At 41.1% G+C, this 24215-nt stretch overlaps 1 long non-coding RNA gene and 1 pseudogene across 1 annotated transcript; both read right to left on the bottom strand.

Moving 5' to 3' along the window:
- Positions 1-2765: 2765 nt before the first annotated feature.
- On the bottom strand, positions 2766-10581 carry LOC140843284 (uncharacterized). The gene is made up of 4 exons (XR_012120909.1): positions 10451-10581; positions 6993-7049; positions 3961-4023; positions 2766-2835 (listed from the first exon to the last, which is right to left on the bottom strand). It is a non-coding gene; the product is annotated as an uncharacterized lncRNA (long non-coding RNA).
- Positions 10582-13247: 2666 nt separating this feature from the next.
- LOC108385245 (nucleoporin p54 pseudogene) lies at positions 13248-15345 on the bottom strand (annotated as a pseudogene).
- Positions 15346-24215: the final 8870 nt, after the last annotated feature.

Raw genomic sequence — 24215 nt, 5'->3', positions numbered from 1 at the left:
TGTCAAGAAAAGCAATGTGGAAGCATTTCATCAGGAAGAAATACAAGGTAGGAGATTCAAGTTGGGGAGACCAGTTATCCAGCTATCTGACTGGCCTAGAAGTGGGCATGAAGGCTTTTAATGGGGTTGAGACCATGGGAGAGAAGTGAGAGAATAGTTTTGATGTTAGAGGACCCTTAAACACCACGTGGGAGGTATTCTGAAGGACTCTCCTCCCTCTTGTGTTTTCCTCATTAGCTCATGATTTGTGTGCAAGGTCTAGTCAATATCCAGCAGTTATTAAAAATAGAAACTGTAACTTTGAATCAGGAAGCAATTTGAAAGTTTGGACCAACATGGTGAAGAGATGGAACAATTCTAATTCAAAGCTACTGGCACTAAAAATAAATATTATCCTAGAAAGATGGGGTAAACATAAGAGAAAATGAAGTTGACAGTTGAATCCACATAATTAGCTTGAGATGTTTTATGTCCAAATTTCATTATTCAAAAGAATGCACAGAAGAAAACTTCAAGGACTATTTAGTGAAATACCTAGAAAGACAAAAGAATCCACTCTCTCTCTCCAGTTAGGTTAGGGACTGTCCTCCAGCTAGTCAATTCATGCCTAAACTCTCTCTTGCCACTTAAAGATAAAATAAAGTATAAATAAAATTGAAAACACACCTGTAAAGTACACAATTTAAATGAAAGGAGATAACAGTAAAAAATAAACAAGATAGAAAAAGCAAACTAAATATTCAGACTAGATAAGACAGCAAAAAAGATAATACAATACAACAAAAAGATTAAACAAGTTTAGATAAGTAAATATCGACTAAAAGAGTACACTAAGAAGATAGACTAAGGTCTGGTAATTCAGCTAAAAGAACATCCTTTTAAAAATGCTAGAAAAATGAGGAAGTCCTACAGAGCTTGGCATTATCCCTTGGGACAAACCAAGCTATCCATTTCCAGCAGTGACCCTGCAGCGCATCTTCCTTCTGAGGCTGGGCTTCACTCCAGAGGGCCCACCCCCAAGAGTGTGAGGCTCCAAGGAAATGTATTCAGGCGATGAAACCCTGAGAGATCTGTCCTTCAGAAAGGCTTGCATTTCCAACGCCTGGGATTCATTACATATTTGACAAATTGTTCCAATGACACAACTCCAGCCAATTTTTTACCTAGTCCTGCAAGTTAACAAGTCTGTCCTACATGAGAGAAGATGACCTGAGGATATTCAGCAACTAATTGAATTCAAGGAAACAAAAGAATGAAAGAAACAAAGAAGGTTCCAATATTACAGGTTTCTATCCAAGGCTGTGGTAACCACCAAGGGGCTTAAAAATGTAACATGCATTCCCTTCTTGTGTGTGAAGATGTTAATACTAAAAGAGAGTAGCTCACACATAAATCACAAGGAAGTACATCAATCAAGAACCACTATTAGAGAAACATTTGTGTTAGTTAATTTGATAATTGGAGAGAATCACACTTTTGATCAAATTTACTAATAGATCTTTTGGAATCATTGATGAGCCAAAGACTCAAAAGTTCTGGTTAGTTATCAGACCCTTAGTATGACTGGCCCTATCATATCAGCCAAAGGAAAACCTGATTGGTGGTGGTTTGTGATCACAGCAGAGTGCACAGGGCATGCCTCTGGAGCCAGTCAGCTGGGCTTGGCCACTGGCTCTGCCATTTCCTAGCTGGACAATCTCTGGCAAGATAGTTAAACCTTTGTATACCTCAAGGTCTTTACAGGTCAAATGGGGAGAATGATGTAGGGTTTTAATCCATGCATTAATCCATGTAAAGCACTAGAACTCTGTCTGGCACATGAAATATTTGCTCTTACTATTCTTATTCTAATTGCAAGTACTGGATGTTTGGAAAAGATTGTAGTCAGAATATCTTGAATTCTTACAAGGAACTTCAAAATGCCAGGGAGCACCTGGGTAACAAGTATAAATCTAGGGCAAATGAAAAAAAGCTCTCAACCTTCAGACAAGATTTCTAATACCCATACCTAGCCTTTCTTGAGAAAGTTTTGACAAAATCTCAGGTAGAGATAAAGGGGAACAAAAATAATAAGATCTAGTTATTTATTGCATACTTACTATGAACCAGGCACTGTTCTGAGAATTTTACATTTATTAGATTATCTTTTCCTAATAATATGAATCAAGTACTACCATTGATAAGGAAAATATTCAACATAGCTGTCAAAGTCAGCAAATGGCTTTTTTCCTCCGGTTGGCAAAGTCAGCCGAGCACCCCAGCAACCTCCTCCCCTCCTTCTCCGGGCTCCTCTTTTGCCCTATACATGCCAAAATGCCACATATCAAAATAATATAAATTTGCTCCCCTTGCTTGTGCTCAGGGCTCAGACCTTGAGAAATTACTCCACTCTGAGCCCACCACTGTGAAATACAGCCTCAACACTCCAAGACCTCCGAGTGCTGCTTGGTTCTTCCATCAGTGATCCAGTCCAGGTTTTCCAGTTTTTTCATGACACCATAATAAGCAACTGAGTTTCTTCCTGAAAAGTAGAGCTAGTTTGTAGAGGAGCCAGGATCCCAACATAGGCATGAGGCTGCAGACCCTGCTTGACTAGCAACTAAACCCTCTAAGAAAACCCTGCTCTTCCAATGAAGTAAAATCAGATTTTTTTCTCTTCCCAGAAGACCTCCATTTATTGGGTGGATAGTCTTTCCTAAAGACTATTTTCCTCTCGGATTTCCTCTGGGATTTCTTCTGTTTCTATGAGCTTTACTGGTACAAACCTTGGTTCCTTTCTCCGTCTACCATTCTCTCCTCCTGGGCTATGTGTGGGTCACAAACAGAGCAAGAGACCTAAGGGAGAGAGAGAAGGCTAAATCTGAATTAAGATCTATATACCAACAAAGTGATCATCTTTATTCCAAATCCTGCTAGATTGAAGCTTTTATTTGAAATGCATATACATATAGATATAGATAGATAGATAGATGATAGAGATAGATGATGATAGATGATAGATAGATGATAGATACAGATAGATAGATAGATGACAAACAGATGATAGATGATAGATAGATAGATAATAGATGATTGATAGATTAGATAGATGATTGATAGATTAGATAGATAGATAGATAGTAGATAGATAGATCTTGACATTTATTTCTCTTTTTTTATTGAGATATAATTGATATGTTACATATTAGTTTCAGGTGTCCAATATAATTATTTGATATTTGTATATAATGTGAAATATATCACCACAAGTCTTATTAATATCATCACCTCACATAGTTACAATTTTTTGTCTTATAATGAGAACTTTTAAGATCTACTCTTCTCTCTCTTTTTAAATGACATTTCTAATCATTCAACCCATTTGGCCTTCCCCACCCGCTCCCACCTTCCAATTCTGTAGGCAAAAAACCATAAAATAAAACCTTCTGGAATAAAATACAAGGGATAATGACCTCAAGTTGTACAAATAGCTATGAACAAGATACCTGTGATAAATGTAGAAAAAAAACAGATAAACAGAGAATATGCCAACTTGGAATGAGATCAAATGGTGACTATATCACACCAGGAGGCTATAGCACAGAATTAGCAGCAGAATATTGTAATTTCCATCCCCACCCACTGACTTATGGAACCAGGGTTCCAGGGGCCCCACAGAACTAGAATCCCACAGGCACAGTGAGCACTACCCAATCAATGCTTGGGTGACCCTGCAGCGCCAGTCAATGGAGGTTAACAGTCATTTTAAATTCACTGTGAGAGAAGAGCTTTTAAGGAAGCTCTTAATCAAGTATAATTAGTCTGTAGGGTGATGGTAGACCCATTTAGCATGCCTGTGTGAAGTAATATAAAGTAACCCTAAGCAGGGTTGGCTGGGGCATTTTATTTGCCAGATCAAATTTAGTTTGATTTTATGCTTTGATGAAAATGGCATCTGAACGATTTCTTTCCTATACTTACCTCTGATCCTGGCCCATTGCAATGACCCAAGAGGTCCCTGTGGTTTTTCTCTCCACATTCTACCTTATAGTTACAAAGAGAAGCACAATTATTCTCACTGAAGACATGTATCATTTTCTTTATGGTAAAAACAAATTTGAAAAATACAGAGAATCACATTGAAAACATCAACACCTAGTAACAACTACTTTTAATATTTTGATATGTGGCATTCCAGTTACTTTTTCATTGCCTTTCTGTAGATCAATAATACCTTTAGCTTTCCTTTCCTGGTCTTTCTTACATTTGAGACTGCCTTAGTCACAGAAACCCACATGGCCTCCTGAAAAACTAGGGTTCTTAAAGCAGGAAGGTGAAAACACAGTAAACTAGTAGACTTTAGTCTGCTTGACCTCTAAAACAGGCAGTTAAGATGACAGCGGAAGCCCCAGAGGAAGACAGATGTGGAATTTATAAAAAGATAATAGGCTGGGGAGACAGTGGAAGATTGGAGTTGTCCACCCCTCGGAGACTGATGGGGGGTCACTCAGGAGTGGGGCTGAAGTGAGTTGGGACAAGCCATGGGTAGGGTGGGATGGTGAGCAGATGATCAGACTGGAGCGCCCATGTGCTGGGCACTCAGGTGAGGGGCGAGGAATTGCTGAGCACCATCGTGTCCCAGCACCTCTCAGAAGCTGAGCCAAGGCCTGCAGGCCTCCTAGGCATCAAGTTATCACTCTTGTCATCTGCACCGAGGAAACCTGCTAGCCAGTTGTGTGACTCATGAGAGAATGCCTTCCAGTTACAGTGGAAAACAGACAAACTATCCCTCAATGTTCCCAAAAGAAAACGTGTGAACCCTGTAGCTGCAACCCCCAGACAAGGGTGAACAACTTGTATTTTCATATTCGGTTGTGGTTTTTATTAGGCTACCCAGAGGTCCTTGTTATTACTGTGAAAACCCTTGACCTCCTTTGAGTTACTCAGAAAAACAAATCCTAAGTAGGCCTTTCTACCTGAAGAATTTTGAAATATATGTATATTCCTCCTTTAAACCTAAGATCACTGGATTCTGGCTTTAATTAACATGAGAAAGATGACTCAGAACTTCACAGCTTTTTGCCACCATGCTCATATTGAACCAAGCATATTATTCTAAGAACTGCAGAAGAGATTTCAAAAGTGTTTGACATAGAGTAACAAACACTGGCTGACAGACATATGGTAAAAGATATGTATGGGTGCATATGGAAAGAGTGAACGGCATCATTTTTCCAGCCCTAAACCCCTCGGGGAACAGGCACTTCAGTTCTCCTTCCAGCTCAAGCACATTGGTGCTCCATGAGGTGTGAGGGCAGAAGCACTTCCTCCATGCTGATCTATGTTGCTATAGCAATCGCATCCATCCGCTTCCCCAGGCATCTGTGTAGGATGCCCATGGGAGTGCAGGGGATGCCCATGGGAGTGCAGGGGACAAGCTTAGGGCTACTCTGCAGCTTCCCAGAGGGAGGGACTCGCAGTGGGTTGCTGCCTAACCATGAGAGAGCTTGCCTCCCGGAAGGTAAGCAAATTTAGTCTCCAGCTTGAAAAAGAGCCAGATTTCACTTGTGTGATTTGTAGTGGGGAACAAATACCACTATTACTACTTTATCAATGATGGAATAATAGCACCAGTTTTCCAGACTTGTCTGTAACCTACAGAGCCCTGGAGTCTGAATTCAGAAATTCTCAAAGCCTGATTTCCAGTTGGAGCCTCCTGCTGGTTAGATCCACAGTCGCCTTCCTTTATTTTTTTCTTTCACATTGCTTCTCTTTGAAACTCTTGCATTTAGCAGCTGCTTTATGGATTTTCATTGACTCCATAATAAGTCAAAGGGTGGCCTTGGACATGCCACTGTCTCTCTGGAACTTACTTCTCATCAGTAAATGAGGACTTAAGGACTTGGACTAGAAAATTTCTGAGTTGCCTTCAAGCTCCCAGATCTTCTAAGGTTACACTATTACTATTAGCATTTTGCCTGTACTGTGTGTTTTGCTCCCCAGCTGCTGTCTTACCTGGCCCAGCACAGAGGATACTCTTAATGGTTCGTGACCCTGCAGACTTGTAGCTTCATCTATTATATTATATATCCAAAGAGAGAATCTGCTGACGCCAGGAGGGGAGTTGTGCAGAACATGGAAGTCTGAGAGCAAATGACGACAGAGTAAGCTAGGCCAGGCAGAGGAGAGAGGCTCTGCCCACAGGCATGATCCAGTCACCAGGGTAGGGGGACCATGGGCCAGGGGTGCTTCCACAAGGCTCACTGTGGCCTCCACAGAACAGCCATGCCCTTGCACCCTCACTCTCTGTTGTCTAAGTCATTTCCCAACACTAATTTGACTTTCCAGTACCAAGAAGGTTAGGCTCTCCTAATAAATGGAAAAGCGTGTTTTATGTTATCTATTAATTAACATTTTGCTATAAACATGGTGGTAGGCTAATGGCCCCCAAAGATATCCAGGTCCTAGAACCTGTGGCTGTTACCTTATATGGAAAAGTGCCATGCAGATGCGACTAAGCTATGGCTATTGAGCTGAGGAGATAATCCTTATTTGGGTGAGACCTAAATGTAATCGCAAGTCTACTTAGAAGAGGAATGGAAGAGAGATTGACAGGGAAGAAGAAGGCAGTTCGGAGACAGAAGGACACTGTTCTGCTGCTGGCTTCCAAGATGGAGGAACATGTCATAAGCCAGATGGCAGTGAGCTGGTGGCAGCTTCTACAAACTGGGGGAAGCAAGGAACAGATTCTCCCTGGATCGTTCAGAACTGGCCCTGATGAAATCTTGACATTGGCCCAGTGAAACTGATTTTGGATTTCTGACCTCCTGAACTGTAAGCAATAAGAAACTAATACAAACATAAACCCTCTTATAATGTTAGTACTAATGTGTTCTTGTCTAAGAGTCGAATTGCTTTTAGCTATTTCAAAAAGTAAAGAATTAAAATTAGTTTCTGGACATGTAGACCCTGGACCATACCTAGTAAAACCTTTTGACAAACTGCCTGCTTACTTCAGGTAACAGCTTGAAGTTGAATATACATCTTCTTTCAGACTGCAACAGCTTCCCCTGAAAAAAATACTGGCTGTTTAATTTTGCATGTAACTATAAAGAATTGAATAGGTTTTTTTTAAAAAAAAAAAGCCAGAAAAAGTACCAAGTTTACATTTTGGTAAGAGTCTCACCTCTCTCATTCAAATTCATCTGTTCTCCCTCACTTCCTTAATGCAGGATGCCCGTGTTGATCTTCTGTGGGCATCAGTGCCACCCAGACCTGTCTGGACTTGCTGCTAGACTGGTATTTCTCAAACTTTAATATATGTGTGATATGCACAAGAATCACCTGGGATTCTTGTTAAAATGCAAATTCTGATTCAGGTCTGATGTGGGATCTGAAATTCTGAATTCCAATAAGCTCCCAAGGGATGCCTATGCTGCTGGCCTGCAGACCACACTTTAAGTAGTAAGGCACTAAACCACATCCAGGAAGTTGTAGCCCAAGTAGATTCAAGTTGGCTTGACCAATAACAAAATCTCGTGGATTTTTCAACCCTTTGCAGAACTTACTCTGAAATACCTTCTGTAGATGCGGTGCTCTAGCTCTAGCTCTCCCTCTGTGGTCCTGTCCTGCACATTAAGTGCTTTCTGTATGCCTTTAGCCATGCAACACCCTAGGTCATGTCCTGTCCTTCTAGCCTTATGGTGTAGGCACAGACCTCCCCAGGATCTCTTATGCCCTTCTTAAATGTCGGGACTTCTCTAGTTCCCTGGAATCTTATCCTAAAATTTTCTTCTCTATCCAGTTTACATGCATCCCTAGGATATTAAGACTTGCTCAGCGCTTGGAAGGGCTTTCTGTTAATTTGTGTTTGTACGTAGACCTAGTCTCACTAGGGTCTTGGGTCTCATGAGCAGTCAGGGGTCCACCATCACCTCACAAAGCAGCTAGCTGGCCTTTGTAGGTCCCAGCAGTATCTCAGAGCCTATTTTCATCTCTTCCTGATTTAAAACTGCCAGTCCCTATTGCATCCCCTATTGATTTCAGTTTCTGGTCTGAGTAATGACTCTGGTCTTTGGTTAATTTATAGCGCACAGACAACTGGCATACCCTGCGCCTCATAAAGGATCAAATGTTTCCTCCTTCACCTGTTTATGGTTCTCCCACTCAGCCCGCTTCCTCTGGTATCCAACGGCTTCCCAGCTCTCTGCTGCCCTCTCCTGGCCTCCTTTAGCACTGTGCTCACGTCAGCCCTGGCACGGCAAAGCCAGCTGCGGATCGTCAGAGACCCTATGCGATCTAAGGGCTCTAGGAAGTGATCAAACTAGTAACATGAACTGGGAATCTACCTTTATCAGTTTTCTTTAAATATGAATTGCAACGGAGCTGTGGAAGGAAAGCATCCCTAACAGAATGAACAACTCACAAGAACAAGCATAAAGAAGTGGGGAAACTTTGAAGCATATTCAAAGAAAGAGAAACCCAGTTTGGCCAAATCAGTGGCTCCGAGTCCCAGATAGAAGGATCTCAAGATATATTGTCCTCTGAGTCCCATTCCAGTCCAACTAAATAAGAATCTCTGGGTATGGTCCTGATTATTTATCTTTTTAATAACCTTCTCTGGTGAATGAATGAGCATTTAGAGTGACTATTAAGAGTTCCTTGGTTAGACTGTAAAGTATAAAAGAATTGTGAACTGAAACCTGGGTTATATTATGGAAAATATTAAGTGACTATTTGTAATTGGTAGGTAATTTTTGAATCATTTTACAGAGCTGTTCTCAACAGACCTCACACCCCTAAAAGGTTGTCTTGGTGTCTACCTCCCATCTGCAGTTGAGTTCGTGAATCTCCCAGCTGGACCTTGTTCTCAGGCCTGACCCTGCAGTCTCTGTGCTCGCCCAGCCTTTCACCTCATTGGGTGTTTTGCACTATATCTTCAGTGCCAGCCCACCAAGAGGATAAATGACTCCTCACCAGGGGCTGCCCCCTCCACCCCAGCAGTGCAGTCTCAGACCATCCCAGGAAGCCCCCTCCAGCTTCATGCACCCCGAGCTGCATGACTTTCCCCTCAGCCAGTGGCCCTGCTCCGTGGGTGGACCCAGGTGGCAGAGGGTGGGGTTGGGGGACACAAGTGGAGTGAAACTGGTGACACAGCACAACAGAGCTCCCCTGATATTGCTGTCACCTCTAATGTTGCCCCTATACTGTTCTGATTTTATAAAAGCAGTTGTCTCTCAGCCATGACCTTTCCCTTCCTTCATTCCTGTCCTACTCAGTATAATCATCACCTTTTCCCAAAACTGTCCTGAGCACCTCACCACTGCTTAATCAAAGTCCCCTAGGACTTCTCTTGTGAACCATTATTTTGTATTTAACATGCTATAATTTTTTTTCTTCAAGGTATATACATATGTTCTCTCTCTTAAACTTTTGTATATTATGTTTTTATATTGCAGGGTTATCTCATCTTCTTTACACTTGTTTATTACCCTGAAATTGCACAGCAGGATGATCTTGCCCATAGTGGGTTTTCAGTTAGAATATGCTGACTTGATTTCCTCCAAGCATCACTGACTCAGTCCATGTAAATAAAACCTAAACCCTGTGAACACACTTCTGGGGAACTTGACTTTTCTGCCCGATTCACCAGGACTTACTCAGTTTCCCCTTAATCTTTAGAGGCGAGACTCCCCATTTCTCACCTCCTTCAACACACACAGTCATTTCAATTATCTAACCAACCTCAAGCTACCTTTTCTGCTTCCCTGTGCTTACTCTGCTTAGCTAGAAGATCACTGGCAAATTCAAATCTGCATTTTTAATCAGGCATTGCATGGGATTGTAACTCTATTATTCTGAATTCCTCTTACATTTAAGCTACTGCTGGGTATATGGATGACAGCATAAATGTAAATAAGGAAGTAATTTGCCTTTCTTCATCTTTAAAAAGAATCTCTAAGCCTTAGAGAATGTTATATGAAGCAGTATTTTTTGCTTTTTTCTTCCTTGCCTGGAAATGTTGCCAGTTGTTTTTAAGGTAAAGACAACGGCTCTCCTAAGGCAAACCCTGCTTAATCCAAGCACCTTCTAGAAACAAGCATTTAAATCCAGTTCGAGCTTTTGCCCAGGGCACACTTCCCCGAGGAGATGGAAGCAGTGTAGTTGATTTTGCTCTGTTCTGCTCTGCTCCACAGTGCTCCTCCCTTGTAATTCTTGCTTATAACAGCCTGTCCCTAATCCTGGAATGGGGTGTCTACTCGTTCTCTTTGTGGATAGATCTGATCCTGGCTAAGCTGCCCACTCTGGGAAAACCCCAGCTCTGCTGCAGGGAGCTCCTCTATCTTTCCAGGTTACTCTGGTACAGTTTTACTTCCTGGGCAGTGGGGTTCCCATACTCCTAGGTGTCTGGCTGCCCGTATCATCCAGGTGAACCACACAGCCAGCAGAAAAATCCTCAAACGCTCCCCACCTCTGCCTCTAGGCTCTTTGCCGCACTCTCCTGATGCTCTTGGATGCTGACATGCCGCCCCGGGAGCATCCGAGGGAGCCTCCTCTCTCCCCTCCCTCTGCTGTCCCACTCCCAGGTCTGATAGCCCCTGAGTGATCTCAGGGTGAACCTAAGGGTTCGATTATCTGAAATGGAATGCAAGTGATCTCTGTTCTTCAAATTAACAGAATATAAAGTGAGCCCCGAACCATAAACAGAAAGGCAATGGGCTATCCAACAATATGGGCAATTGATGACGTCTGCAGGGAGTTTCTCGCCGGGAGCCGCAAGAGGCGATGCACGTGAAGGTGCGGGCTCCACCAGCTCTCCCAGTTACTAACAGTGTTTTCTAATCCAAGTTATTCTGCCATATATGCTCCATTTTTCACATCCACAAAATTAATATATTACCTCTGGGATATTTTACTAAGCAAATAACAAACGTAGTTAGGACTCATATTGTGCCAGGCATTGCACTGAGCATTACATATATTTTGTCTTTTTAATCCTCATAATATCCACAGGGGAGAGATACTATCCGAATCCCACTTTACAGATGGAAAATCTGGCATGATGGCTGTAGAGGGGCTTTTTAAAATACTGCAGTGTGCTGTATTTGACCGAGATATTGACTAGACACCATAGAAACTGAGCCAAGAAAAATAGCCATGTGGTGACCATGTTACAGGACAAATAAAGAGAATGCAGCAAAAGAGCCACAGCTGAATTCAGGAGGTCCTGAGACATAGAGGGAGGGAAGTGGGCAAACTGAAGCCCAGAAGAGGAAACTGTGGGAGTCACGGGGAAGGGATAAATGTGAATGAAGGAGCTGTGGGGTCAGGCTTCTTACATCTAAATCTGATTTGGGCCAGTTATTAGCTACCAGCAGGCATAAATGGAGAAATAACTAAGCCCATCTCACTGGATTATTGAAACACTTAACAGAATGCCTGGTATACAATAAGTGCTCAATACATGCTAGCTATTAGTAATGGCTTAATCATGTGGATCTATACAATTTTTCACTCAGCAGGAAAAATAAGTCACAGCACCAGCAAGTCATTAACAAGTAAATAAAACTGGGCTGTTGGGTTATGACATTTTTAATAATATGAAGGAAATAGCAGTTGGACAGAAGTACAGATCAGAGTTCCTGGTATGTAGGATGACATATTCATAGACACTTGCAGGTGGCCCCACAGGGATGACCTCAGATTAGAGAAAGTCCAAGGGAAGAAAAAGAAAAAACTGCAGCTTAACTTCTTTTCTTTTTACTATGTATGTATGTGCACGTGTGTGTGTGTGTTTAGTTTTCTTCCTTCTGTGGCTGAAAAGATTTGGTTCCCACCTCCTCCCTTGGGCTGTCTTCTCATTCTAGACAGTGCTCTAATTTTTGACTCTACTGCAGAACATACCTAGATCCTTGCCTTACACCCTGGCAGAGGCAGAGGTTACAAACAGCTAATAAACAGCAGGGAAGGTCACTTTACTAGTGGACATGAGAGTCAATAACCAGTAGTTGGAATGGTGCAAAACATTGGATGGGAACCATCTGTCTAGCAGGTAGGGCTTAATGGGACTAATTCTTAAAGCAAAACAGCATATATTTGATGGCCCAAAGCTGGCTAGCTCCCTCGGCTTTTCCCTTCAGGACAGGGACAAAGACAATGAGGATTTGAATATGTCTTGAAGACTGACTTTGCCAGTGCGGTTAGTTTTTGTTATTCCCTAGTTGCTCTTCTGCGGTGTTTTGCAGTAAAATCCTTAAAAAGAAAAAGAACTGTGTTTATTTCAAACATATAAAGGAAGAGAGAATGTGTGGTGCATTTTTATTTACTTTACACACTGTGTACTCTGAGAGAGAATTCCTTAGAAAACACTTAGATTCACAAACCAAGGGGCGGTGGGCGATCTGTCTGAAGACCCACCTGAGGAAGGAAGTGAAGATGGGTGTCAGGGACAAGGTAAAACACTTATCTGGATCAGGGAAAATGTAGTTGGCTGAGCTTTCTCTGGCCATAGTTCAAACTCTCCTGCAAATTGGGCTATCTCTATTTTTCCTGCCTCCTTTTTTTTTTAACTTCTAGATGGACAGGCACTGAAATCTTGAAGAAATAGTTTCTCTTCACTCTAAATCTCTGCTGGGTTGAAGCTGTACAGACAGCTTGAAATTTGCATCTCTATCACTCCTCTCCAATGCCTTATTTAAAAATTCTTGGAATCATTGCCTCTAGCTGACTTCTTACATTTCAGCTGGAACTTCATTTTAGAAAAGATCATCACTTCTCGTGAGCATCAGACTTCTGTCTTTCTCTGTGTGTGCCTTTTACCTTCCCTGGCTGAACAACCTGTAGATGACAGAAAGATTTCATTTTCCTTCCAGCTAAGTTAAATCATTAGGAGCCACTTCAAATTTAGAAAAATCCAATTCCTTACAATTTTTTTAATGATTTATGTTTCTGAGTGTTCTGAGCAAAATAATTTTTTAAAGTCACTCAAGTTATATTTATTCAGAACTGTTTCTTCTATGTTGTAGTTTTTAAAACTACATTGGACAGAACATACACCTCCAAGAATTAGAAAGTTTTAAATATTAAGTTTTCTACTCCATGTAGAAACATTGTGAAGCAAGATTTTAAAAAATACATATTATTAAATATTCAGTTTTTTAATGATAATCAAGAATTTATTTAGAGTTTTCATCTTTAAGAAATAAAAAGGTTTAAACAAAAAAATTGCTAAAATGATAAAATGTAATTTTGTTATACCCTAACTGCTTAGGTGTATTCTGTAAGTTCAAATAAGTAAAATAATATAAAAATATATTCTCAAATATTTTAGAATGGAAACAAAACCACATTAATCATTAAATACACTGGGATTATCTTTACTCCTCCCACAGATGAATTCACAAATATATAAACTGACATACATTTACATTTTGAAGTACAAACCCCCAACAGCCAAGTAGTTTATTTCGTTAGGTGCAAAGTAGATATTTCGTGTTTGCTATGGAAAGCAGAACACAGGCTCAATGGAGAATAAGCATTAAACACTTATTTCTGAGAACAATGCTGTTGTACAGTAGTACATATTTTTGGTAATTATGTACTTCCCTTTAAAGAAGAACAGCTTTTAGATATAAATCTTTTAAAAGCTATCTTTGAAGAGCTAAGAAATGACTTATTTCAGATATGATGAACAATAATTGGTCAGTAACCTCCTCGGAAAAGAAAGCTAGGAGAAGATTTTTCTTTTTCCTCTATGTAGTCAGTTTCATACTTAAGGAAGGCCTGAGGTAGCAAGAAGACATATTTTTCACACCTTTGACAAAAGTTTGTGAAATGTCAACTAAATACACCACCTCTGATGTGGATAGTTTCATTCAATCCATGTTCTACCAACTTTATATCTTCTAGATCATCTTTTATGATGCTGATCAAGTGGCTAAGGCCTTCCTGTTGTTGTTTCAAATGCTGCTTGATTTCTTGTAACAGATCTGCATCTATGTTGTATCTTTCTTTCGATTTGACTGCCCCAAACTGATTCTGCATTCTGATTTGAGACATCAGTTCATTTAGTCGGCCCTTAAACTGAGTAGGTGCGTTTAGTTCACACTGAATTGTATCTAGTTGAACTCGCAACTGCTCTTCATCAGCCTGGATGGCATACCCACTCTTCCTCTGAATTTCCTGTTTGATTAGGACCTGTAAGGTTCTGTGGGAAAGGTCCATGAGTTTCCTCTTGTAATGTGCAATTTTGGCCATAGTTGTAGTTTGATTCTTCTGTAATTCACTAATATCTTCAGATATATCTAATATGGTTTGATGCTGCTTAGTCATCTGATCTTGAACCTTCAGTTTTAGAAGAAGTTCTTTGAAACCCACCATTGGTACAGGAATTAACTTTTCAGAATCAGGGTTATCCACCTTGGCTTGTTCCCAGATAATAGGATCAACACCAGCAGGAGGATTCTGTAAAAGCTGTTTGATCTGTGCAGGAGAAAGTTCTGTTCTAGTCATAGAAAGGGTTACACCAAGTTGCTGCAACTGTGTTTTTATATTGGTTTGTTCAAAATGGACATATAATGTTGTAGCTGGGACTCTTCTTGAAGTACCATTTGGAGAATGCTCAACAACATAAATGACCACTTCCGTCTGATCATCTGGCAATGTTTTAATACCTTCTACATTTACAGTAAGGGTCTGGTTTCCTCCCAAAATTTTATGCAATGATTCTACCAATTGCTGTTGCTTGCTTCGAATATCTGTTTCTTTTTTGTTGAAAACTAAAACCACTAGCCCATCTTCCTCTTTGTTATTGGGCATACAACTATAACCTACTGCCTTAAATCGGCAAAAAGGATTTTCTTGCGTGAATTCCACTGGTGGAATGTTATTGTTAAAGTATCCTTTTCCTGTTCCCCAGAAGGCCTGAAGCTGATTCCATTTTGCCAGAATAGCATCTCTCTCATCTCCCAATAGCATTGGAGCAGAAAGAGCTCTTGCAGTATTTATCAGTTGGTTGGACTGGGTAGGAGCTTGTGCAGGCTGACTGAAGACACCACCTAATGTAGTCTGCTGCTGCTGTGTGTTAAATCCTCCAAATCCCAGTCCAGTTCCCAAACCAGTACTAGTTCCAGTTGTGCCAATTCCAGTACCAAATCCAAAACCCTTGTTCTGAGTGCCACCAAAGAGTCCTGTAGTGCCTGTGTTAGTTGGAGCAGAAAAGCTGAATGCAGAACCTGCTGTGGTAGATGTTGTCCCAAATCCTCCGAATCCACCCACGGGGGCCGCGGAGGCTGCAGCGGTGCCCGAGGTGCCCGAGGGAGCCCCAAAGTTGAAGGCCATGTCGCGAGAGCAGGTGACACGGAGGCGCTGCTCCAGCGACACTCGGTGCACTCTGCCTTTCGATCCGGCGGGGAAACCTGCTCCAGCTCAACCGCGTTCCGCTTCTTTTCTGGTGTCCAATGTTCAGTTGTTTTTAAACAGGTATCACTTCCTTCCACATCCTGCTGAAAAGATACACAGACACATTAAACATTTTCAAGAGTTTATATGAGATACATTGATTCAAATTGGGCAGCAGCAAGCTGAAAGTGGTTAGGAGTGGCCTACTGACAGGTGCCAAGGGAAAGGTTTTCACTGAGAAGACCAGGAAGCAAGCAAGGAAATCATTTGATTGGCTAAAGCTTAAGCAGTTGCCTTATTTGGGAAAGCCTGCTTAGCTGTTTGTGACTGGTACTGTTAAATGCATTGACTCTGAACTTGGGTATTGGTGTGCTTAAGCAGGCTATGGCATCACTGGACCTACCTCAGTCCAATGGTCTTCTTGCTTAATTGTTTCGACACTATTTAGAGATGATGCAAAGCTCAGGGATGCTTGTGGTGTCTATTTGTCAGTAATTAGAAAAAAATTACTGCATTTTTTTTTTGGCAGTAATTTGGTGGCATGGAATTGTTTCTCTTAAAACTCCCTGCTTTGCTCTGGTAATTACCAAGGCAAAGCAAGCGGGACCAAGCCTATGTGGGAACAGATCAAACAGGACCAGTGATGATGGGGAAGAAGACAGAGCAGTGGCCTGGGGCAGGTCAGTCCACCTGCACTCACTCTTGTGAAAGCATCTGAGAGAAAAATGTTCCCACTGATCCTTTAATTTGCTACCTCTGTCTCCTGGTTCTTTTCCTACAGCCATGATCATTTCGTCTTAGTCTTCTTTAATAGTTCCTCATCTTTTTCCCAGAACATAAACACTGATGTTCCCAGGATAGTGTTCTCATGTTGCTTCATTTTCACTCTGTACACTTCCCAAGACAATCTTCAACACCTCAATGATTCTTCTAATACATACATACCTGTAACTTCCAGTTCCCCATCTCTCATTCAACTTTCCATCCATACTCATATTTCTAATTTACCTGAATCATTCAAAAGAACTCACACTCAGTGAGTCCCAACTAAAATGATCATCCTCTATTCACATGTTTCTTCTTGTACATCATCAGTATTTGCTGAAGTATTTGTTCCCCACGGCATGTGGGTTCTTAGCTCCTCTGGCTCTTCTTCCCCTTTCCCATCTCAAGAATTCTCAGATTTGACCTTTCTTCTCTATTTCTTCTTCTATGGTTTAAGTTTTTATTTTTATTATCTCTCACCTGAATTAATTCAGTGGCCATCTCAACGAGTTCCATGCTATAAATTAAATATGCATTTAAAAAATAACTTGGTTTTAATCTTGTTACAAGAGTAATGAAAGAAATTGTTGACACTTTATAAAGCAAAAATTAAGAGCAAAAGAGAAAAACCACTTAAAATTCCACCACCCAGAGACAACCACTAGTTGCTTTGATGTTCATACAGAAACAGATTTATACAACACAAGCTGGTGCCTTAGGTCGGATCCCCCAAAGAGTTGACTCGGAGTGAAAGATTGAGAGTAGGAGTATTTCATATGGGAGATGATTCCAGGAAGCCCCAGAATGAGCCAGGGAATATGAATGAGGGAAAGAAAGAAAGCCAAAAGTCATGCACTAAGGAACAAATTACTGCCATAGGCACAGGGGTTCAATTCCACCACACACATCTGGAAGACTGTATAGAACATGTTTGAGTTCCTTCATCCAAGAGGCAAGAAAGCTGGGGTATTTATCCACCCACTCATTGGTTCATATTTAGCTGAGGGCTGCTCCTGGCACGTTAATTCCCTGGCACTGCTGACCTGTTCTGCATGTACACTCTGGTAGCCTGAGAAAGGTCTTGGGCTGGGAACTGCAGGTGCCACTGGCAGGCAGAGGATGGAGATGGCAGTGGGAAATGGGACACTAACAGCACCTGCTTGATACTCTTCTGCTTAAAGTCCTTCTGCAGTCTTCCACCAACTTCAGGTTTATCTGAGATGGTTGTCTTAGCTTACAAACACTGTTCTTAATCTATTCTTGGAAAATTATCATGTACATGTGTACCCCAGACAGAGATGCACCCTATGTCACACCCTTACACCTTCACTCACTTGTTTATGCAGTTGCTCCCACCTGAGTTCCCCATTTGGCCTAACAGAGTCTTTTCTTTCAAGACAGTTTCTGAGACAGCTCTTCCCCAATCCTTTTCCAATAGTCACCTCTAAACACTCCCACTGCACATTACAGATACTCCATTACAATATTCTTCTTTGATTTTTTTTCAAAAACTATGTATGTATGTGTAATTATAAAATTGATACTTCTTCGATTTAAACAGGAAAAGAAAGGAGGCATTAAAAAATGCACTGAAACTCCACCTGGAGAGAGAAACATCCTTAATATTTTGGCAAACATCTTACCAGTTATTTATTTCTTCACAAACACACTTACAATTGCATAATTGTATATAAATACAATCATCTTCTACCATACTACTTTTGTAATCTACTTTTATTTTTAATGCAACAATATGTCACACCCATCTTTCTAAACCAGTAAATGTAGATCCATACCTTCATGTATAATTGTTGGAAATGTACTTTAATTTACTTATCTGAGCTTCTATTTGTGAGTCATTTAAGCTGTTCCCAATAGCTTGCTATCCTAGGCAACTCCGTAATGGCTGGATCCCACCTGGATCCCACAGGGAGGTTGCTTTCTTATCATCTGTCTCCCTCCATCTGCCTGCATCTTCTCCAGGACAGAGCCTTTGCTCACACTTCCACTTTCTTCTGAGACTGCTTTCTCTTTGCTTAGTAGTTAATATGTCTTTTAAAAATATTTTCCACAAGGAGAAAGTAGGCACACAATCCATTAAAGCATATCTCTTAACTACTATTACCCAATTAAATCAAGGAAAGCCTCATGATTTTTTAAGTCAGTGGGTTTTAAACTTTTTTGACCATGACCGACATTAAGAAATACATCTTTAAATAATGAATCAGGGTATACTTTCATATAAACAAAAGTTCACAACTGATGCTTTTATATTGTGGCAATGTATTCTACTATTTTTCTGTTCTGTTTCACCTGAGACATATTTTAAATTAATATGCTGTTACATTTATTTATTTTTAAATCTGGATGTAGCCTTCTAAGTAGATCCCATGAGTCGCTAATGGGTTGTAACCTAGTCCTGTTGGATACTAGAAGCACTGCTGAGGCGTGCTCATCCTAGTGCCACTTTTTTGGCCCTACAGCTTCACTGTAAATACCCAGCTCTGAAATAATATTTTATTCTCCTTACTGCCTGAGGTTTTGTATTTTAAACACCAGTCTCTTCTGTGACCACTGCCACTATGGAACCACCCTAAATATAACATTGTCATTGACAGAAGTGGCTTACAGCAATAAACTTTTGCAGGGTTACAACTATCTACTAATTAAAACACACACACACACACACACACACACACACACACACACACACACACTGTGATAGGTTAGGCAGAAACTGAGGCATAGAAGTAGAGTCCCTACTCGTTAAGTGGATATAATCTAATGGAAGAAAAAGGATAAACCGATTTCTAATTGCCCGAAACCCCAGATACTCCCGCTTCTGGTACTGTGATTTATGCTGATGTCAGAGGCTGCAAGCCAGAGTTCCAGTGTCCTAGGTAGACAAAGATTCTGTCTCCCCAGCACAAAGGGCAATCATTACCAGGCCCAGTTTTCATTACTGAGAATCCACCTCAACTTTCTCTCACCCCTAGCATATGAAAGCTCACCGTATGTCAATTCCTCTTCATGAGGTCCAAGGGACCTCCATGGGATGCATCCTTCCCCATTCCCTGGCCAACTAGATGAACCTCTAATGGGGCTCTCCCTGCCCCTAGTTAGCAATTTCCCTCATCTCCTTTCTCACCTTAAACTACCCATTAGAAATTACTTTCCAGGAGAGGCATTTGAAAAAGTTATAAAAGTGACAATCACATTTCCTTTGTGGCCCATTCTTTTAGCTTTCTTTTTTTGAGTGATAGCCCTTGGAGGTCAGGGTCATGGATGAATTTATCATTTTTGTTAGTGTTATTCTAATAGAAAAAGCATCAATTACCTGATGTCTCACATATTCCTTTTATATTCTGGGCACCTACAGGTCCTCCAAAAAGTGATAGGATTCTGATCTTGGATACCAGCAGAAGCAGGGAAACTTTAGGAGAAAAAAAAGCACACCATTGTAGGAGCTTTTACATTTTTTTTTTCTTTATTTACTGATTTATGCACCTTCTTGTTTTTTTCCAATTTTAACCAGGTACATATCTGATACATATGGATAGAGGTCTTTTAATGTAATCAATTGATAATTGAGTGTCTGCTGTGCTTCTAGTAGTTATAGGGAAGAATTTGAGGTTCTGTGAGGAATACAAAGAAGTGAAGAATGTGTTTCTGGCCCTTAAGAAAAAATAGTTCTGTGGAGGGATGGGGTTTATGTATATGAAAAGAAAATGCACAGCAGTTAAAGGTAAAAGCAAATACATAATTTAGGAAATCATGTTTTTAGGAGTTCAAAGGCAAGTATTATAAATGTGGGCTCTGTCTGGGGAGGTAAACATTGAGGTGGATCTGAAAGATGGGTAGCATTCAGTCAATGGCCAGAGAATTCCTGGACAGCTAAACATAACCAAAATGGCAAAGAGGAAATATGGTGGGGCTTGGGGGGCCAGTGATTAAAACCTTTAGGCAGCAACAGGGTTCCATAATTACCCTGAAGGTCAAGTTGGAGTCTGGGCCAAAGCAATCTGTTCACGGCTTAATACTGCTGCATGCTTAGGTTATAAAGACATAAATAAACCCTTTGAATTTGCAGTTTGTCATCCTGTCTCCCATTTTTGATGAATTTTTTTGAGTGCTGTCTCTGAGCATATATTTCCAAAAGCTCTCCAGACAGCAATCCAAGTTCAGTTGGCTCAGCACAGAGCCTTCTGCAGAATCTACAGCAAATGAGAGTGGAAAGCAAATGTGAAGGGCAGTCACGTGTAGGTTCACTTGATACTGCTTCAGGGACCTGGGGTGTTGTTTGTAAATCCCTCAGCTTTTCCCTGATAAATTAGTTACACTATTTATAATATGAAGCCAATAGCCTAATTATAGGAATGTTCATCTCTTGCATGCAGAAAGCCGCATAATGTAAAGGCAAACACATCAGTGTAGGAAGTGCAAGAGGCCTGGGTGTGCAGTTAACTCCCTGTGCAGCCTTGGGCAAGTCCCTTAATCCCCCTGAGCTAGACAAGCTCAACTCTAAAATGGGGGCAATGCTCTCCATGTCCCAGTGGCTGGGAGGATCAATTTGAGGAAAATAAATACAAAAAAATGTCTCTGTGTATGTGTAGGCTGTGGTTGTTTTTGCCTCATAATTTCCACACTAGTTTGTTAAACTGTTAGTTGGTGATGTTACAGAAATGTATCATTAATATTTTGATTCATTAAGCCTTGAGCAGTGAATCTGAACTTTACTCGGATATAGATATAACTGAAAATAATAATAAAAACAACAATAATGATAGCCATTCCTTATTAGTACTAACTGTATGGCAGGCACTGTCATAAAAGTCTCATATGAATTATATCATTGATCCTCATAACTCTATGAAGTAAGTTCTACCACTATCCCCTTTTCAGATGGGGAAAGTGAGGCTCGGTGGTGTTAGGTAATTTGTCCAGTAAGTAATGAGCTGAGGTTCTAATGCACGCAGTCTGGCCTGAAGTACACATTCTATACCACAACCTCTTCTCTAAGTAAACAGAGACCCTCAAAATTCAGTTTCCTGAAAGGTTTGTGGATTATAATTTTAAAATTCCCACTTTGAAGGAAAACAATGACCCACATTTAACATTCTTTATAATGTATAATTTACTTGTACAGCTTTTCCTAACATCTTAGCTGTATTTAGAGACACACACACACACACACACACAATGGAATTTCCTATTCTTCACTTTTTACCCATCCTTCTTTTTATCCTAATTCTATGTGACCATCTGTGTTTGGAAATGTTATGCTAGAGATCAGCGTGCTCCACTCTCTCCTACCAGTCCATGAGGCTTCCCTGCCATCATCCTGGCCAGGTAACTCCTTGCTGAGAACAGCATGAATGTTCCGCACTGCTGCTTGGGCCTTGAAAGTGAATCTTGTATGGATGAATGTCATCCAACTTCAGAAATCAAACTCCTCTTCCAGAGTTGGCAGTGCAGAAATCCGAAAGGAAATTGAAACCTTCCATGGCACACAAGGACACCTGCTGCAGAAAGAGCTGCATGCAGATAACCATGAAGTGTTGCTCAAAACAGCCATCAGACAGCAATTTTCAGTCTGTGAACTCTCCTTCCCAGAATGTTCCCTCCATGAAGAAGCTTCAGAAGGCCAATGTGCCAAACCACGACTGCAAAACGTCCTTCTCCTAGGGGGCTGGGGAAGGTGAGTGGGGGTCCCACCCACACTAGGGATTCTAAGATCCTATCTTTCATTCCAGAAGTTTTTAGGTTGCATGTGCCTCTTTCTTATGTAGATTTTATGGAATGTAAAAAGGATTTCAGCAGCACACAACTCAACACTCTTCCATTCATCATAAGCTAGTATGAAGATTTACTACCCTCCACAGAATGGTGGCTTTTTACCTTGACAACATTTGCCCAGGTGACATTTAAAACATATCATATATTAAATCGAATAACATTTGTTTTAAATGTTCTTTCCTATTCTCATTTTTTTCCCTTGAAAAATAGAATACATTTAATTTACTCAAGGGAAGGGATGTGTCATATCTGGACTTGAGCAATACAAATATATGAGGAAGGTGAGGGAGGATGACAAATATACCCACCAGGCTAAGGGCTGGGAGAGCTACCTCCATCACTACCACCACCACCACCATCTCCACCACCACCATCTCCACCACCACCGCCTCCATCACCACCACCATTGCATCTATCACCACCACCACCATGACCAGCACCTACACCACCACTACCACCATCACCACCATCACCACCACCACCTCCATCACCACCACCACCTCCACCACCACCTCCATCACCACCTCCACCACCACCTCCATCACCACCACGACCATCACCACCATCACCATCACCACCACGACCATCACCACCATCACTACCTCCACCCTCACCCCACCAACACCACCATTATCACCACCACCATCACCACCACCACCACCACCGCCGTCGCCACTGCCATCACCATAACCACCACCCCCTCCACCACTGCCATCACTATCACCACCTCCACCATCACCTCCACCACCATCATCACCATCATTGTCATCTCATCATAACCTTATCAAGTAGACACTAATACTTTGTCATCCTGAGAAAAACAGAATCTCAGTCTAAATATCTTTTCTGAAGTCACATAGCTAGTTTTCTTTTTTTTTGGTATCATTAATCTACAGTTACAGAAAGAACATTATGTTTACTAGGTTCCCCCCATCACCAAGTCCCCCCCACATACCCCTTCACAGTCACTGTCCATCTGTGTAGTAAGATGCTGTAAAATCATTACTTGCCTTCTCTGTGTTGCGCAGCCCTCCCCGTGTCCCCCACGCACTACACATGCTAATTGTAATGCCCTCTTTCTTTTTGCCCCACCCTTATACCTCCCTTCCCACCCATTGTCCCCAGTCCCTTTCCCTTTGGTAACTATTAGTCCATTCTTGGGTTCTCTGATTCTGCTGCTGTTTTGTTCCTTCAGTTTTCCTTTGTTCTTTTACTCCACATATGACTGAAATCATTTGGTACTTGTCCTTCTCCGCTTGGCTTATTTCACTGAGCATAATACCCTCTAGCTCTATCCATGTTGTTGTGAATGGTAGGATCTGTTATTTTCTTATGGCTGTGTAATATTCCATCGTGTATATGTACCACATCTTCTTTATCCATTCATCTACTGATGAACATTTAGGTTGCTTCCATATCTTGGCTATTGTAAATAGTGCAGCAATAAACATAGGGGTGCATCTGTCTTTTTCAAACTGGAGTGCTGCATTCTTAGGGTAAATTCCTAGAAGTGGAATCCCTGGGTCAAATGGTATTTCTATTTTGAGCATTTTGAGGAACCACCATACTGCTTTCCACAATGGTTGAACTAGTTTACATTCCCACCAGCAGTGTAGGAGGGTTCCCCTTTCTCCACAACCTTGCCAACATTTGTTGTTGTTTGTCTTTTCAATGATGGCGATCCTTACTGGTGTGAGGTGACATCTCATTGTGGTTTTAATTTGCATTTCTCTGACGATTAGCAATGTGGAGCATCTTTTCATGTGCCTGTTGACCATCTGGATATCTTCTTTGGAGAACTGTCTATTCAGCTCCTCTGCCTATTTTTTAATTGGATTATTTGCTTTTTGTCTGTTGAGGCATGTGAGCTCTTTATATATTTTGGATGTCAATCCTTTATCGGATCTGTCATTTATGAATATGTTCTCCCATACTCTAGGATACCTTTTTGTTCTATTGACGGTGTCCTTTGCTGTACAGAAGCTTTTTAGCTTGATATAGTCCCACTTGTTCATTTTTGCCTTTGTTTCCCTTGCCTGGGGAGATATGTTCATGAAGAAGTCACTCATGTTTATGTCCATGAGATTTTTGCCTATGTTTTTTTCTAAGAGTTTTATGGTTTCATGACTTACATTCAGGTCTTTGATCCATTTGGAGTTTACTTTTGTATATGGGGTTAGACAATGATCCAGTTTCATTCTCTTACATGTAGCTGTCCAGTTTTGCCAGCACCATCTGGTTAAGAGATTGTCATTTCCCCATTGTAGGTTCATGGC

The sequence above is a fragment of the Manis javanica genome, chromosome 8 (genome assembly GCF_040802235.1).
Source record: "Manis javanica isolate MJ-LG chromosome 8, MJ_LKY, whole genome shotgun sequence".
NCBI lineage: Eukaryota > Metazoa > Chordata > Mammalia > Pholidota > Manidae > Manis > Manis javanica.
Note: the sequence above shows the minus strand (reverse complement) of the source record. Positions and strands in the feature narration are given on the sequence as shown.